This window comes from Lacerta agilis, chromosome 15 (assembly GCF_009819535.1).
Source record: "Lacerta agilis isolate rLacAgi1 chromosome 15, rLacAgi1.pri, whole genome shotgun sequence".
Classification (NCBI taxonomy): Eukaryota; Metazoa; Chordata; class Lepidosauria; order Squamata; family Lacertidae; genus Lacerta; species Lacerta agilis.
In genome coordinates this window covers 10,982,233-10,995,463 of record NC_046326.1, presented here as the reverse complement: position 1 = coordinate 10,995,463, position 13,231 = coordinate 10,982,233, and positions in this window count along the sequence as shown.

Below are 13,231 nucleotides of genomic sequence, written 5' to 3'. Positions count from 1 at the left end.
ACCCACCTTAGATCAGGCCATAACCCACTAGCAGGTCCCGACATACCAGCCAAAGAGCAGTGATCTATACAACTGCAATCTCGCAAGGCTGCGATCTTGTGCATGCTGACTTGTAAATGAGTTGAGCCCGGTGTGATTGACATCCCAGTGAGCGTATACTATCAGGCTTCAGATTATATTTTAAAGTAGGGGCGAGGAAACTTTTTCAGCTTTCCCTTCTAGGCATCCACCTTGGGGGGGAAGGAGGGGTTCCACATGCTAGTGTGGGCGGAGCCAGAGACAAAAGTGGGTGGGGCAGCAAATGTAAATTTTGCCTTTAGAAACTAAGTTAGTTCACACACACACACACAAAAACCCACATACCGTATTTTTCGCTCCATAGGACGCACTGGACCATAGGGCGCACCTCGTTTTTAGAGGAGGAAACAAGAAAAAACATATTTTTCTGGTTTTCCTCCTCTAACAGCCCTGTTTTTTTTTTGTTTTTTTTTAGGATCAGCTAAAAGTTTTGCAGCTGTTTTTGCAAAGGCAAAAGGCCTTTTTTATGAGGATCAGCTAAAAGTTTTGCAACTTTTTGCAAAGGGAAAAGCCCTGGGTTGTTGTTGTTTTTTAGGATCAGCTAAAGGTTTTGCAGCTTTTTTTGGCAAATGGGGGAAAGCAAAGCTCCTTTTGCAAAGGGGGAAAAGCAAAGAGGAAAAGCCCCATTTTTATGGGGTTTAACTCACATTTCTGAAAAATCTTAAGGAAAGGGAGCTGTTTCTACTGTTTCCAGACAGATAATCTAATCAGCCAGTCACATGGCCTAGGGAAACAAACAACCTCCCTCTGCAGCACATTCAACAAAGGAGGGCGGGGCTGAAAGGCAGCCGGGGACTCTTATCTCTCTCCCGATCTCTTGCTGATCAGCTGCTGAGCGGGGTCCTTTCAACACTCCCTTTTCTCTTTGTAAAATAAAAAGCATGATCCTCTTTTGGCCCCTGTGCAATTCAGCTCCAGGGACCACCATTTGCTCCATAAGACGCACAGGTATTTCCCCTTACTTTTTAGGAGGAAAAAAGTGCGCCTTATAGAACGAAAAATACGGTATTCAGACCAAACAAGAAGCATTGTCAGAGTCTGAAGACAAAGTGCAGCCAGGCTAGATGCGAGGCAGGGTGCAAAGCAGAGTTGGCAGGGAGCATGACCAGAGAGATGTGGAAGGTCACATTTGGCCCCTGGGCCAGAGATCTACCACCACAAGTGATGGAGACAATACTCCGGCTGACGTAGCCCTGGTCCAACTTGTGGTAAGGCAGCTTCCTGATAGAGGAGAGGGTTTGTCCGTTAAGTGCATTGACACATCTGAGGCCTTTTGCATCAGTCGAAGGAAACTTCCTGTGACCTGGCGAATTAGCCTTGTGTGCCAGGGCTCCAGCCTCCAGCTGGAAGGTGCATTCAAACCCATGGGCAGCTTTTCCGGGTCTGGAAGGCTAATGAAAAGACATGAAAGCTCTACGGTCACCTGCTTGCAATTACAGCCCTAGCGATGGGGCTGTCTGTAGCGGAGGCCTAATTCAGGCATGCGGGAGCAAAGGCCACCCACCTTCAAAGAATCGACACACATACCTCCTGGAGGCCTGTGCATTGCATCTCTTTTCTTCACAGCTCGCAAAACACAAGAGCAGAGCAGCTGCTCTCGAGGCGTGCTGCAGGCCCAACTTGTATATTTCACGTTGTGCCCTGCTCACGCCCTCAGTCGCCTGGGTGCAAGCGGCTTGTGTGGCGTGGCTTGTGTGGGAGGTGGACTCAGGTTCAGAGTCTTGAGAGGGGTGCCTGAGCCTGTCCTTGGGGGCATTCCGCCGTCACATCCAGTGAAGCTGAATTTTGGAAAATTCAGAACAAAGTACTTCTTCGCACGGCACATCGTTAAACTGTGCAATTCACGCCACCAACTCGGACAGCTTCTAAAGATAACCGGACAAATTCATAGAGGAGAAGGCTATCAATGGCAACTATTAGCCGCAATGGCTGTTTTCTGCTTGCGAGGTCGGAGGCACTGTGTTTCGGAATAACGGCTGCTGGAAACCGCAGGCAGGGAGAGTGGCGCTGCTGTGCTCGGGTCCTACATGTGGGCTTCTCCTAGGAATCTGGTTCGTGACACTGAAAACAAGACAACCAACTTAGATGGGTCACCAGCCTGATTCAGAAAGCTATTATGTGCACATCCCAGTGGGTTTTGAGGGGGGAAGACTTCAGTCCCTTAGCCATGAATTTATTTATTGTAAAAGGTATTTATATAAACCACCCATTCATTAAATTTCAAGGTGGCATGTGCAGCGATAGTCAAACACTTAGGGGGGGAAAACCCAGTTCAAAAGCGATGCAGGACAGCCATCAAAATTGCTGCCAACTCAACAAAATTTTGAACAACTACATCAGCCGCCCGGCATGAGTCATCTAGGGATACCTGGGAGTGAAAAGCGAGAATGTCTGTTAAATCTCTGCTGGGAGAATGTTCCACAGCATGGAGTGGTGCGCCCACAAAGCTAAGGGTAGGGTTTATACCTATCAAAGTAACAGAAAACACATTAAAATATCAGTTAAAACAACAGCCAATGATTGCAATACTACGAAGCTGTGTATTGTTCAAGCATATAGCAAAGATGTGGGGGGAAGGGTGTCTAGGGGTTGGGGGTGGGAATGTGTTTCAGTTCACATTAAAAAGGCCTACCGGTAATCCCCATTTTCTGAAGCAGTAAACAAACTGAAACATAGCCATCCTTTGAAATTTGCACTTCTCTGAATTTTTGCAGTTCAGTTCTCCAGGCAAGAAAACTCATGAGGAAAAGTGAAGAAACAAAAGGAAAATGAGAAACAAGTTGATCACTTTCTCCACCCCTAGTCTTAAGCAATTGCAGGAAAGCCTAAAGCGCAGAAGTGTCCAGTGGCTGCTCGCGCCTGGCAGCCCAGTCGGACTGCACTCCGTAGCACGCATGCGTCATGATGCACGGCACTACGGAGCAGCACCCCGCCCCCGGGGGTTGCCCCCGCGTTTGCCGCTCCGGGTGGCAAAGCGCCTCTGTTTGCGGAAATGGTGGCCTCTATATGCCAATTTAATCCTGAATGAGACTTTGAAGCAAATTAGCAACTTTTCTGTTGGGTAAAGGTGCTGAAGGTCCTCATGCAAACTGCACTCTGTAAAATTACCCCTAGCCGGGAGCCTAAATGCAGGTGGAGTGTGCAATGGGGACCTTTTCATACTAAGGCTCCTAGACATGCACAGGAGGCGAGTTCTAATCATGCACAGGGAAGGAAGAGATAAGCAAATTCATGCACAAGTACAGCGCCATTTCATGCCTTTCTGTTGTGAAGTAAGCCCCACTGAATTCACCGGAACTTGCTCCCAGATAAAGAATCAATTCATTATTCATTTAGCTGGCTGAAACCTCAAGCAACTAAAACCAGCTAGGATTTATTTCATCAGGATTGCCCCGGCATAGAGCTAGTGAGTGAGGCTGTATAGTCCCAAAGGCACCATCTAGCATTGAAACCTTCATCATTATGAAGCATATGTGTTTAGGCAGAAAGCCCCAAGGTAGCTTTGCTGATGAGTGAATAGTGGGATGGGGTGGTGGTGGGGTCAAACTTTGTGGAACAATGCGATTGAAGCAATGGGGTTAGGAGGCCTGAGCTTGACTGCCCACAACTCCATTCGCCCCATCACTTTGTCCTGGGAAAACCTGTGGTTTTGCGCTGAATGGGGATGGACAGCAATGGTGTTTTCCATTTGCTCCAATTTAGTGCTAAAGAATGTGGGTTTTTTTGGGGGGGGGGAGCAAAGGCATAACTGCTCAGACCCAAGTCTAGAATGCACAGGCCAAGCGGAAAACCACTCAGACCCATGCTTTCTAGACACAGGACAAGTGGAAGTGTGAAGGAGCCCTCTGTTGGCTATGCACCCCTGTTCCCAGCAGGTGAAAGCGTTCACCAGGACTCACCCAAAGTGTTTCGCTGCGTGTGGAAAAAGACAAAATGGCACTTGCCCCCCATTCTCCATACGGAAGGCGACAGAACTGACATTCTCCTTCGACACTGACAACAAGGCAGAACCCTGCACTGAACCCGAGGGCAGCAAGCTGCCGTAGGAGGTCCATGGAAGATTTTGTGGCGCACAGGCCTCCAGCACCACTGCCTGTCCCCCCAGCATCTGCCGCATTAATAATAATAATAATAATAATAATAATAATAATAATAATAATAATAATAAATTTATATGCCGCCATATACGTGACGGTCTCAAGGCGGTTCACAAAAAAGAGCACAATATATAAAATCAAAACAATAACAATAACCCAATAACACCCCCCCAAAAAAAGAGCCACATTTTAAAAGGGTATAGGATATAGCTCAAGTCAGGCAAAGGCCTGGTTAAAAAGGAACGTTTTTGCCTGGCGCCTAAAGGTGTATAATGAAGGTGCCAGGTGAACTTCCCTGGGGAGAGCATTCCACAAATGAGGAGCCACAGCAGAGAAGGCCCTGTTCTCGTGTTGCCACCCTCAGGACCTCTTGAGGAGGAGGCACACGAAGAAGGGTCTCAGAAGATGATCTCAGGGTCTGGGTAGGTTCATATGGAAAGAGGCATAATGTGGCAACCTGGCAGTCCCAGCCATCCAGCTCCCAGCTTTCTTTCCTGCTGTGCCCTTGATTTCTAACCCCTGGGGGAACGGCACCCAACGGGGGTCAAGAATTTCCTTCACACACTATCCTCGTTTCACAACGACATGTTTTGTGGCCCCAGAGCACCGTCCTGCTGCAGCTAAAGTGCCTTGCACTTGCCACAGGGTGGTTTCCAACAAGAGACTCTGCTGGGTACTTAAAGAACTCGGGGCACAGGCCCAGGACCCAAATTTGCATTGAATTTGCCAATGCTGATTTCCAAGCATAGGTGCCTCTGGGAAATTAAGACAGTAGGTGAGCTTACAGTGTACTCAGACCAGCACATAAGCATCCCCCCCCCCAAAAGTGGGGAAATGTGCAGGATGTCTGGGACCATAGGAGCCTACACCTAGGGGCAGAGGTCCCTTTGCCGCCCCCCACCCAATAAAATATTTGAGGAATCTGGGCCCCGCAAAATTGATGGGCATTGCCATTCAAATGGTATGTGTGTAGCACATGCAGTCGTACCTTGGATCCCAAACACCTTGCGAGTCGAATGTTTGGGCTCCCGAACTCCGCAAACCCGGAAGTGAGTGTTCTGGTTGGCAAACGTTCTTTGGAACCCAAATGTCTGACGTGGCTTCCGCAACTTCCGATTGGCTGCAGCGGCTTCCTGCAGCCAATCGGAAGCTGTGCCTTGGTTTCCGAACGTTTTGGAAGTCAAATGGACTCCCGGAACGGATTCTGTTCGACTTCTGAGGTATCACTGTATTGTGATTGATTATGCAGGGCGGAGATTACCTCCCCCCCCCCCCAAAAAAATATTTTATTCTAGTTGGCATCCTTGTCTGGGACCCATTGTAAAAAACACTGGGACTCCATTGCCTCTTGCTAACAACACCCTTATTTACAGTATATATTCTATTCACACTAAGCAGTGTGAATAGAATATATAAATATGATTTCCCATTTGCAGTACTGTTAGGAGAACTGCATTGAAGAACTTCTACTGCAGTGTTTTTCAACCACTGTTCCGCGGCACACTAGTGTGCCGCGAGATGTTGCCTGGTGTGCCGTGGGAAAAATTGAAAAATTACTTTATATATAGTCAATATAGGCACAGAGTTAATTTTTTTTAACATTTTCTAATGGTGGTGTGCCTCGTGATTTTTTTCATGAAACAAGTGTGCCTTTGCCCAAAAAAGGTTGAAAAACACTGTTCTACTGGATCCAGCCTCTGGGCCACCTGGCTGTTGGAAGAGCCTCTCGTTCCATCCAAATAGCAGAGTAGCCTGAGACATTTGGCTCTCAGCAAGCCGAGAGCCACCATGACTGTTCATTAAGAGGTACAATATAACCAGATGTGTAATAACCGACCTGTTCTCCAGATGTGAGATGCAGTTTTGTGTGTGAGTACTTTTTAATTTTTTTTAGGCAATATATGCTGGAAATAAATTAATCTTTTAAAGGGTCCTTTTTGCCGAAGACAGCCCGGTCTTTTCTCCGCCGGGGAAAATATGTGCCAAGGTGGCAGTCAGACTAATTACCCAACAGATCTTTCCACTGGTATTATTAAACACACTGGTGCCAAGTGCAGTGTTTATTTACAGTATAAACCTGAAGTCTAATTGACTTCACCTCCTTGGAACTTAACACACTGAGCAACATCTGTGCCTGATGTTATTTTATTAAGTGCTGATTCCTCCAGTAAAGGCAGTGGGGGCGAGAAAATTGCATGCAAAGCAATCCGTAAGGGAGTTTTCTGGGTGCTGCACCATGCTCTTAAGAGCAAGGAATCAACGGCAATCCTATGCACACTTGGGATGTAAGCCCCGTTGGAAACAGTGGGTCTTGCTTGAGAATTAACTTTTGCAAGTCTGCAATTTTCAAAACCAATGCAATACCTTGTTACACAGGTGAAATAGTTACAATATATAGAGAGCAACAGGCTGAATGGTAATGTTTGTAACAAATTTCTTTACTGGTTACTTCCTAACATACGGATCAAGTCACGGATGTACACCATATACAATCCTTAGGCAAGGTATATTTAATTAAATCCAATTAATTAATGGGATTAATTAATTAAACCTATTTAATTAAATCCAATGCAGATATATTTCTGCCTTTCCTAATACAGTCCTCGAATGTGGTTACGGAAAGGTCCCTGGAATGTCACAGACAATACTGCTGATGAGGTTCGCTAGCATAATTAGCAGACACCATTTTCTGCATGCTAACTTGGAAATAAATCCAACACAATGTGACTTACATCCCACTGAACATTTGTAAGATTACACCATAAGGCTGCAGGTTATATTGCAAGGAAGGAATAAGGAGTCTTTTTTTATCCTGGGGAGAGGGAGTCACATTCCCTTCTGGGAGATCTTTGGGTGGGGACACATGCCAGAGTGGGTGGAGCCAGAGGCGGAAGTGAGCAGAGCAACATACCCCTCCCCCAAGTGTCCCAAATTTCCAGAGATGGTCCCGGAATTACAGAAGCCATCCTAGTTTCTGATTTGATCCTGGAATGTCCCAGTTTTCCTTTTTCCTCCCTTCCCCATCTGAGAGAACAATTAAAAGTGGTGTGTGTGTAGGTGGATAAATGGAGTCCTGCTTACCCTGAAAATAAAATACCTGCACCAAATATGAAGGAAACGATGGAGCTGATATAATTCCAAAGGAAAATGTAACCAATCCACTTAAAAAAAATTTAATTGCAATGCTTCTGAATCATCATCAACGCATGGAGTGTTTATCCCTTTACTGTACACAGAGCCTTCCACAGCAAGCCTTTATGTGTCTACTCAGAAGTAAGTCCCACTTTATTCAATGGAGATTACTCCTGGGCAGTGTTTTTTTATATAAAAAAAGTTTAGGGGTACTCTCATTTTCCTACTCATATTAAAATGCTGCCCTTCAATGAGGCCAAATGAGGCTTCACAAAATGTTTAGAGGTATGCGTACCCCCAGAAAAAGAAGCACGGCTCCCGGGCAAAAGGTAAAGACTGTGCAGCCTTACACTGCAATCCTAAGCATTTTTACAAAGAAGTACTGTAAGTCCCACTGAGTTCAATAGGATTCACTCTCTGGTTTGTTCCTGATATTCTCACAATTTCCTCCTCCATCATCATCACCAGCAGCATTTTTCACCTTTTTCCCTGACAGGGACTCAAGGCAGCTTACAGCAACAATTCTATTTCATTCCATTTATCTGTGGAAGGTTTTGTCCATGATCCCTTCCCTCACACATTTTCCTTTACAACAACCCTGTGAGGTAAATCAAACAGTGGAGAAGCTTCCTGATGTGGAATGGAATGTCCCCATTTTCATCGGAGAAGAAGAGTTTTAGATTTGATATCCCGCTTTATCACTACCCGAAGGAGTCTCAAAGTGGCTTTCCCTTCCTCCCCCACAACAAACACTCTGTGAGGTGAGTGGAGCTGAGAGACTTCAAAGAAGTGTGACTAGCCCAAGGTCACCCGGCAGCTGCATGTGGAGGAGAGGGGAAGCGAATCCGGTTCCCCAGATTACGAGTCTACCGCTCTTAACCACTACACCACACTGGCTCGCCAAATGTTGGAGGGTATGGAGTGAGAAGTGCAAATGTTACCTTGGTAAAGTAGGTTGGTTTATACACACAGACACACACACACAATCTTCTAACCAAGCAAGCAAGACGATTGAGGGCTGTGGCCTGGGAAGAATTCTGAGGGCCAGACAGAGAGGCCTGGAGGGCCGCATTCAGCCCCCGGGTCTAAGATTCCCCACTCTTGCTGCAAGCGGATGGTGTTGTCCTGTTCTGGGTTTCCCACAGGCATCTGGTGGGCCACTGTGGGGAAAGGATGCTGAACAAATTGAGCCTTTGACCCAATCTTCTTACATGAAAAGGAGCTCCATTGAGCACAACATGAGTCTTACTACTGAGCAAACAAGCACAAGGAAAGGATAACCAGGAGTCAGGAATTAGGAGTAAGTCCCATTGACATTCATTGGGGACATGCAATAGGTATTATGAGAGTTCAAGAACAACTCCACCATGCAGCTGACCGTTGGCTGTGTGGCACAGATGGAAGTTGGGCTGCAACAACATCTGGTTGGTCCTTCCCTAATTTATAGGGTATGTGAGTTAGGGGTGGGGCACTATATTGGTAACTAAGGAATGTAGCTTACATATAAGGAAGGTGGGGGGGGGGACCAAGGATAGAGATCCTGCAACTTTAATAGCTGCAAAGAAGACTGTTGATGCGAGTTGTAATCCACCAACATCTGGAGAGCCACAGAGCCCCCTTCCCTGTTTTTGTGTGTGTGGTTACCGGTAACTTAAGGGAAGTAGCTCAAACCTAAAGGTGCAAAAAGAAAGGTCTGGCACCTTTAATAGCTATTTAGAAGAGGGAATTTCAGGGGCCCTGACTTCTTTTTCAGCTGTTCACCTCACTCAAAATACTTTGCAAAGCAGCTGAAATGAAGGCCTCTCAAACATGCCCCAAAAGGAGGAGCACAAAAATACATTTCATCCTGCTTGATTTATGATGTTTGTGTGTTTAAAGGAGACGGCAAGTGTGTTTGTGTGTTTAAAGGAGACGGGGTTATTTTTTTATTTTTTTATGCACAGGGCAAGATAAATACATGCTGTTTGAAGACTCTGTTGGTGCACGTGCTTTGAATTGCAAAAACAACTCCAGTGTTGTCTCTGGAGAAGGATCACTTGACGGCTTTAAGAATCTCAGCCACGAAAGAAGATGTGCCAAGGTGGAGGGGCTGATCCATTTTCTCCTGAGCACGCATTCGACATCTCTTGCACTTTGTTGGTTGAGCCACTTATAACAGAAGCTTGCTTTAAAAGGAAGGTTCTCAAATCTTGGCATGAGACAAACCAACATTCAGCACCCAAGTCGGGAAAAGAGGTATCTAACGCCACATTCACACCATAAGCTTAAAGCACTACAATACCACTTTAAACAGTGACGCAGGGACTTCTGGGGCCTGTAGTTTGTAAAGGGTGCTGAGCGTTGTTCAGTTCGGAGCCTGCTATTCCCCTCATGGAGCTACAGTTCCCAGAATTCCTTGTGAAGAGGCACTGTCTGTCAAACCACTCTGGGAGAGGAATAGGGGTCTCCTAACAACCACCAGCACCTTTAACAAACTACAGCTCCCAGAATTCTTTGGGAGAAGCCATGACTGTTTAAAGTGGTAGCATGGTGCTTTGATTCAGCCATTTGCATTTATACCAAACATTTCTTCCCACTTGACGACTCTCAGCTGAATGTGTGAACAGTCAAGAGTCAACTGTATTGCGTCAGAAGCGATATTAATTTACTGCGCTTCAAATCTGAGTTATTACTTTGTAACATGAAAAGAACTGGAAAGGGCCGGCTATTCCTCTAGATCCGAGCTTTCCAAACTTTTCATGTTGCTGACACACTTTTTAAGACATGCATCATTTCGCAACACAGTAATTTGGTTTTACTAGCAAACTGGAGGTTAAAATAACCCTGCAGCTGACACACTTAACATGTTGTGATACAGTTTGGAAAGCTCTGACCCATAGCTGTCAACTTTTCCCTTTTTTTAAAGGGAAATTCCGAATAGGATTCCTTGCAAGAAAAGGGAAAAGTTGACAGCTATGCTCTGACCTAGATGTTTGGGGTTTTTTTTTAAGTATTTCTAAATCAGCTCACTAGATGGTGCTACTACTATGTGAAACATCTTGCGATGTTCAAAGATGGTCAAGTGTATAACAGTGTTTTCAAATATCTGTTTTTCTTGAATCTGGAGAGTCAAAGACATTGGGTGACCCTCTCCAAGTGCTAATAAGAAAAGAAAGGGGGGGGGTTATTTCTCTTTCCAGTTACTCCATACCCTGAACCATGTTATAAAACTTTATTATATGCCCTCTTGCTTCTAAACTAAAAGAACCACAACACTTTAGCTTTTCCTTACGCTGAAGGTGTGCCAACCTCCTGTTCATGTTGCTTGCCCTTCTCTGCACTTTTCCAAGTGTACGATATCTTTTCCGAGATCCTTTTACAACACAAGCCTGTATGCCGGAAGCAGGCCCCACAAGGTCCAGTGGGACTTGTTCCTGCACAGTGGTGTAATAAGATAAACCCAATTATGTTTACTCAAAAGTAAATCCAGTTGAGATCCATGTGGCCTACTCCCTAGTAAGCGGGTTTAGGATTTGCTGGGTTACAAGGCCTTGAACTCAATTAGAGGACTTAATTTTGAGTAAATATGCACAGGATTTTGCACTTAGTGAGCTATCTGGAAAACTACGGACTCAGCTACATTGGCAAAGAAAAAAACCGCTTTATATGCGTTGTTTACGCATTCTAACATTGTGACACCAGGTGGCGCTGTGGAGTTCCGATTTTGCTTACCCGATTTCCCATGCAAAGTTTGCAACGCGTTTAACTGAAACGCTTCTTTGATGTGTCTAGATCCAGCCTACATACCGTATGTATGTGAATCTAATGCGCCATCGAATCTAAAGCACACCTCATTTTTCAAAACCCTGAAAGCCAAAAAAGTATTTGCTGGCGCCATCAAATCTAATGTGCACCCTAATTTTCACGACGTAATTTGGCAAAAAAAAAAAAAGGTATACTGTGGATAGTTGGAATACAGATGCATTTTGTGTGTTTGTGTGTGTGTGAATGCAACTTTCATGTTATCTCCACACTGACAGATTGGACCATCCCTAATATATATACAGGCAGATGATAAATCTTCTTCAGGTGCGTCCAACTCCCAAGAGACTGTGATCTACTCACAGGGTAAAAATACTGGCTGTGATCTACCCATTGTTATTGACAGGCAAATTTGTTGAGCTTTGGCAAAGTTGTTGAGCTCTTTTTAGGGGAGGCAAAGCTGTTGAGCTTCTTTTGGGGGAGGCAAAGCTTTTTCTGGTGGGGGGAGAGATCTACCACGATCTACCACAGATGTCCAGTGATCTACCGGTAGATCATGATCTACCTGTTGGACATGCCTGCTTGGATTATTTGCACTTTTTTTTTACATTTATTGGTAGCTGGTGAAAACATGTTTTGCTCATGAGGAAAGGGTTTCACAGCTGGACAGGGGGAGATTGGTGAAGTTTGTGGTTACTTCCCCCCCCCCCCCGCTGCCACCACAGCTCAGTCCAGGGTTATAAGTGTGTGATCAACACCTGCTGCATCATTACAGGGTTGCAGAGCGATAACTGACAAAGAAAAAAACAAAAACAAAAGCCTGCTGTAGAATTAACGCCATTGCAGGATGGGGGGCTCACATGTTTGCATGCAAAAAACGCTGATGGGATAGAGGGGTGGTTAGATTTTATCCGGGTTTTTAAAAAAGTCCCTCTTTATACTTCCTGAGTATGTTGCTCAAGGCAGCTCACTAAAGAAGAAGTTGTGATGTATTTCTTCCTCCACGCCATTCCAAGCGACTTGAGAGAGAGAGAGAGAGAGAGAGAGAGAGAGATGGAGGAAGAGGGAGGGGAGGAGGAAGAGTGAGGAGTGAGAGGAAGAAGAAGAACAGGAACAAGTGGAGCTGGGATTCTGGCAAGAAAGGGTATTTTCCACTTGTGCTCCTTTGGTGGTGAGAGAGGTCGGGGTTGGCGTAGGGTGTGATTGTTCATATGTGGTTGGCTGTGGTGGTCTTTGGTTTCCTGTGTGACTGGGGTGGGTGAGTGTTTTTGGTCAGGCTAGCCATATTGATTTCTATGCTGTCGGTAGATTTTTGTCATTGTCTTGTTGGGCTGTGTTTGTGATGAAGGGGAGCCATACCTAAGGCGTCTTCTATTTGTCCCCGTGTCAGTTTCAGCTTACTGGTTAGTTTTTCTAGTAGAGCTGTTTCCCATACTACTTGGTACCATTGGTCCACGCTTACTCCTCCCCTTGTGCTCTCACCACCAAAGGAACACAAGTGAACAACAGAGAACCTGCACAAACAACGCTGACACCAAACCCTACATATATTCAGTAAAATAGAAACATCGTCCCGTCCCACCCCACCCATCTCCCCATCCCGCTCACCTCTTCCCCCCCTTTTTCTTCCTAATGTCTCAACAAACGAAATTGATTTGTAAAAATGTTACATGGAAAAAATACGAGAGAGACATTACACTACCTTTGTAAATCAAGAAAACCTTTAATAAAAAAACTTGGGGGAAAAAATAAAGGGTATTTTTCCTGATTACCTGTTAGTCTCAACCCTGCCCTCTGCTGACTGGAGGCATGCAAGTTTTCTGAAACCCACCATTGTATTTCCATTGAAATTATAGTTAACTATTTCTAAATGTGCATCTACACATATAAATCAGCATATGCCCGTTTGATGCAAATCTTTGTCTTTTGTTTTTTTGTCTCTCCCCCCCCCCTTTTCCTTTTCTTTTTGGATGATGCATTTCCTGTCTTCTGGTCATGCACTAAATGGCCCCTTCTCGGCTCTGGTGTGCCTCTGGGCGGTCCTTGGCTCCAATGCCCTGTCTTGGCTCTCGGTTCACTTCCGACAGCTGCCTGTGGGGCAGCACAAGATAAAACGGATGGCTGGGTGGTGTGGCCTGCATGTGCGTGTTCACCTAGGCGCATCAGCATGGCCTCCTTCAGCA